This window comes from Haplochromis burtoni, unplaced genomic scaffold, assembly GCF_018398535.1.
Source record: "Haplochromis burtoni strain Fernald_Lab_line unplaced genomic scaffold, NCSU_Asbu1 Contig_234, whole genome shotgun sequence".
In the NCBI taxonomy this organism is placed as follows: domain Eukaryota; kingdom Metazoa; phylum Chordata; class Actinopteri; order Cichliformes; family Cichlidae; genus Haplochromis; species Haplochromis burtoni.
In genome coordinates, this window is record NW_024582595.1 from 1 (window position 1) to 5708 (window position 5708).

Sequence of the window (5708 nt, forward strand, 5' to 3'; positions counted from 1 at the left end):
ACTGAGAAAGGTGACTGGAAAGGAAAAACTCAATGCATCATGGGAATCCCCCGGCAGCCTACGTCTATTGCAGCATAACTAAGGGAGGATTCAGGGTCACCTGGTCCAGCCCTAACTATATGCTTTAGCAAAAAGGAAAGTTTTAAGCCTAATCTTAAAAGTAGAGATAGTGTCTGTCTCCCGAATCCAAACTGGAAGCTGGTTCCACAGAAGAGGGGCCTGAAAACTGAAGGCTCTCCCTCCCATTCTACTTTTAAATACTCTAGGAACAACAAGTAGGCCTGCAGAGCGAGAGCGAAGTGCTCTAATAGGGTGATATGGTACTACAAGGTCATTAAGATAAGATGGGGCCTGATTATTTAAGACCTTGTATGTGAGGAGCAGGATTTTGAATTCAATTCTGGATTTAACAGGAAGCCAATGAAGGGAAGCCAAAACAGGAGAAATATGCTCTCTCTTTCTAGTCCCTGTCAGTACTCTTGCTGCAGCATTTTGGATTAGCTGAAGGCTTTTCAGCGAGTTTTTTGGACATCCTGATAATAATGAATTACAGTAGTCCAGCCTGGAAGTAATAAATGCATGAACTAGTTTTTCAGCATCACTCTGAGACAGGATATTTCTAATTTTAGAGATGTTGCGCAAATGGAAGAAAGCAGTCTTACATATTTGTTTAATATGTGCATTGAAGGACATGTCCTGGTCAAAAATGACTCCAAGGTTCCTCACAGTGTTACTGGAGGCCAAGGTAATGCCATCCAGAGTAAGAATCTGGTTAGATACCATATTTCTAAGATTTTCAGGGCCGAGTACAATAACCTCAGTTTTATCTGAATTAAGAAGCAGAAAGTTAGCGGCCATCCAGGTCTTTATGTCTTTAAGACATTCCTGCAGTTTAACTAATTGGTGTGTGTTATCTGGCTTCATGGACAGATAGAGCTGGGTGTCATCTGCATAGCAGTGAAAATGTATACTATGTCTTCTAATGATACTGCCTAAGGGAAGCATGTATAATGTAAACAGAATTGGTCCTAGCACTGAACCCTGTGGAACACCATAATTAACCTCAGTGTGTGAAGAGGACTCTCCATTTACATGCACAAATTGGAGTCTATTAGATAGATATGATACAAACCACTGCAGCGTGCAGTACCTGTAATACCTACAGCATGTTCTAATCGCTCTAATAGGATATTATGGTCAACAGTATCGAACGCTGCACTGAGGTCTAGCAGGACAAGCACAGAGATGAGTCCACTGTCAGAGGCCATAAGAAGATCATTTGTAACCTTCACTAAAGCTGTTTCTGTGCTGTGCTGAGCTCTGAAACCTGACTGAAACTCTTCAAATAAACCATTCCTCTGCAGATGATCTGTTAGCTGTTTGACAACTACTCTTTCAAGGATTTTTGATATGAAAGGAAGGTTGGAGATTGGCCTATAATTAGCTAAGACTGCTGGGTCTAGAGATGGCTTTTTGAGTAAAGGTTTAACTACAGCCAGCTTGAAGGCCTGTGGTACATAGCCGATTATTAGAGATAGGTTGATCATATTTAAGATCGAAGAATTAATTAATGGCAGGACTTCTTTGAGCAGTTTTGTAGGAATGGGGTCTAAAAGACACGTTGATGGTTTGGAGGAAGTAATTATTGAAGTTAACTCAGAAAGATCAATTGGAGAAAAAGAGTCTAACTTAACATCAATGGTACTAAGAGTAGCTGTAGATAATATTACATCTGTGGGATGATTATTGGTAATTTTTTCTCTAATGATAAAAATTTTATTTGTGAAGAAGTTCATGAAGTCATTACTAGTTAACGTTAAAGGGATGGTTGGCTCAAAAGAGCTCTGACTTTTTGTCAGCCTGGCTACAGTGCTGAAGAGAAACCTGGGGTTGTTCTTATTTTCTTCAATCAGTGATGAATAGTAAGATGTTCTGGCTTTGTGGAGGGCTTTCTTATAAAGCAGCAAACTATTTCTCCAGGCTAAATGATGATCCTCTAAATTTGTGACACGCCATTTCCTCTCCAGATTACGAGTCATCTGCTTTAGGCTACGTGTTTGAGAATTATACCACGGAGTCAGGTACTTCTGATTTGAGGCCTTAGTTTTCACAGGAGCTACAGTATCCAGAGTCGTACGTAGTGAGGAGGTGAAATTATTAACAAGATAATCGACCTCTGTTGGGGTAGCGTTCAGATAGCTGCTCTGCTCTGTGTTGGTACAGGGCATTGAAGATGATAACAGTGGGTGGATTATATTCTTAAACTTAGTTACACTTTCAGAAAGACATCTACTTTGATAAAGTCTACTCTCCACCGCTGTGTAATCAATTATTGTAAATGTAAATGTTATCAGGAAATGATCACACAGGAGAGGGTTTTCAGGAAATAAATTTTTAGCATCTACATGGATGTTAAAATCACCCACAATAATTATTTTATCTGAGCTCAGAACTAAATCAGATAAAAAGTCTGAGAAATCAGACAGAAACTCTGTGTAAGGCCCAGGTGGACGATAGATGATAACAAGTAAGACTGGTTTCTGAGTTTCACAGCTGGGGTGGACGAGGCTAAGCATCAGGCTTTCAAATGAATTAAAAGTCTGTCTTGGTCTTTCATTAATTAATAGGCTGGTGTGAAAAATTGCTGCCACACCGCCCCCTCGGCCTGTGCTTCGAGATTTCTGGTAGTTAGAATGACTCGGGGGTGTTGATTCATTTAAACTAACATAATCATCCTGCTGCAACCAGGTTTCTGTAAGGCAGAGTAAATCAATTTGTTGATCAATTATTAAGTCATGTACTAACAGAGACTTGGAGGAGAGAGACCTAATATTTAATAATTCACATTTCACTGTTTACTCTTTGGTTCAGATGTGGATACTGTATTGTTCTTTCTTTGTAATTTTTTTTATGTTTAAGTTGTTTGTTGCTGGTTTTTAGTTTATGTTGTATCCATTTGAGAGCTGACACAGTCTCTATGTAGATGGGCTTTTTTTTTTTTTCCTCTTTTTGGGGGGTGTAACAGGAGGAGAGAAGCTGCAGAGAGGCGTGTAACACCGCAACTCTCCTTCCTGGTCCCAACTCTAGATAGTCATATTTCGGGGGGGTTAATAAATTTGTCCATATTTCTAGAAATGAGAGCTGCTCCATCCAAAGTGGATGGATGCCATCTCTCCTAAGACCAGGTTTCCTTCAGTTAGTGTGGTGATACCTGATGCTGTCAGTGTTCTAAGCTGTTGGGAAGAATAAACCTTCCTGTTGTGAAACTGACATCAGCTCAACGTGTGTCCCTTTTTCTATTCTTTATCACATCACCACACATTGTTGAACAGGAAACCAGTTGCCCCTCTGGTCATCATCTTAGGGAGGCAACACTGCCAACAGAGAACTGAAACACAAAGGCATATTTTGATGGTACAACGCGACACTGAGCAAGGGCAAACACGGGGCTAATATACACAGGGAAGTAATCAGGGAATGGAAAACAGGAGGGAGACACAGCTGGGAGAGATAAGGGCTAACGAGACAGGGGGAGCAAAGATGGACACACTGACATAGGACACAATCCAAAATGCTGTCTGACAGTAACGTTATAGAAAATAAGATGTAGCGTGCAGATGTGTGAAAGGATTCTTTTTTTTTTTTATAAAAGTCAGGATGAGCCACATGTTAATACAAAGACAAATTATTGGCACAAAGTTTATGCGAGATCTCGCAAAAAGATCTTGCAAAAGTTCATCTTGGTTTTTTTTCCTCCCATGTCTCTTGCGGGGCTCCGTAGGATTATGATCAGTACCATAGAGGTTTGTCAAAATAACATTATTCCATTTTCATCATTCTTCCCCATTCACATACCAGCAATAAAATAAAAGTAGTATTTGTTTTCATATATCATTTGTTTGTCACATAAACCTGACTTTCAATGATATTTTTTAGGTCTTGTCATGTTGCACATACTTAATCATTTGGAAATTTCAGTTGAATTATTTTGCAACAATTCATAACAGATAAAGCTAAAACAATCAAGCTGCAACATCATAAAAACTCTACAATTCATTCTGAGAAAGTGAATCATCTTCTATCAGGAAAAAAATCCCTGGGACAAATTGTGTAGATACACTTAACATTTATTTATATTTTATTTTCTCATTTTAAACGTATGTGTAAACTGCACCGGAAAAGTGACATGTAACTGCAGAGTTTTGTTTAAATGCATAACAATATAGCATCACTGAACATATACAGGAAAGCAAGTTGCAAAACTACTAATAATTTAAAATTAATCAATATTTACATAAAATTACTCCTGCATATTGAAGCAGTCATTTCCTGTATGGTCTCAGGAAATATGAATGGCAGCATTTATATTTCTGATGTAACTCAAATTATGTTTATTTTGAACAGGATGAAGTAGGCATAAGACTTTTTAGTACAAGAAAAAAATTTTCATCCCTGAGGCCATAGATCAGAGGACTCAGGCACCTTGGAGCAATACTAAACATAATGTAGTTAGAATATCTGACATCTATAAATAACCTGAAATCAATCTGAAGCACTGCAGTTTCAATGAATGGGCACCACAGCTGAATGAGACAGAGCAACAACTGGAAAGCATGAAGGATCACTGTTTTGAGTCCTTTATGTGTCAACTTCTTTTTCTCTCCTGATGCAGCTTTGGCCACTTTCATTATTTGAACATATGAGTATGCAATAGTGATGCCCATAATCAAGAAATAACACTGATACACTGCTGATCGAACATGATCCTGCCATCTGTAAAGAGTAAATGCTCTACACTACATATCATGGATTGCTTGTAGAACTTAAGTGAGGCAGAAGCAAAGAACATGGACAGAATAATTATCATGGTCCAGAGCTGAGAACATGAATGATCAAGATACAGTACATAGTGCTGCGTGTGGAGCAGAGCTGTCCATGACGCAGGGGCATACAAATAGCCACATAGCACTCCAGAGTCATTGCTGTCAGAGTAACTGGTGTGACAAAAGTATACATAAGCACAAAACTAGTGATGATTATACACAACCACACTTGTATTGTAAATTGAAAATAGGTTAAGATTACCAGGATATCACTCACGAATAACAAAATGCTGTCCGACAGTAATGTTACAGAAAATAAGATGTAGCGTGCAGATGTGTGAAACGATTCTTTTTTTACAAAAGTCAGGATGAGCAACATGTTAATACAAAGAAATATTATTACCAGAATCTGCACAATAATCATCCGGTCATTAGGTCGCTGCAAAAAAACATTATTCACTGAGTTGTTATCTGCCATATAGAATTGAAGCACTTCTCAGAGTTGACAAAGTGTCATTATTAAATGAATTTTAAAAAACAAAACAAAAACAAAAATAAAGTGCAGTAAAGAAATCTTCTACTGTCTTCTGTAGCCAAATATCTTCTGCTGGACTGCTGGAGTTGTCTGACAGATGACTGTGCATCATTGTTTTAATGGTTACAGCCTTCGAGAATAACGATCACACAAAACCTTGCTACGCAGTGTCGTCATCTTCCTTTTTCATCCATTCCCCTCGATGCCACAATACTCTTGATAGATGGAGAAGTCAAGAGAGGTTTTTTTTCTTGTTGCCTAACCCGTTCCATACTTTAGAAATCAGAATTGTTTTCTTTTTTTTTTTTTTTTTTTTTAAATAATAAATGATTATTTTTTTACATAATAAA

The 5708-nt window shown here is 38.1% G+C and overlaps 1 pseudogene; it reads right to left on the reverse strand.

The window, feature by feature from the left end:
- Positions 1 to 4309: 4309 nt before the first annotated feature.
- Positions 4310 to 5301, reverse strand: LOC121815515 (annotated as a pseudogene).
- Between the last annotated feature and the right edge of the window lie 407 nt (positions 5302 to 5708).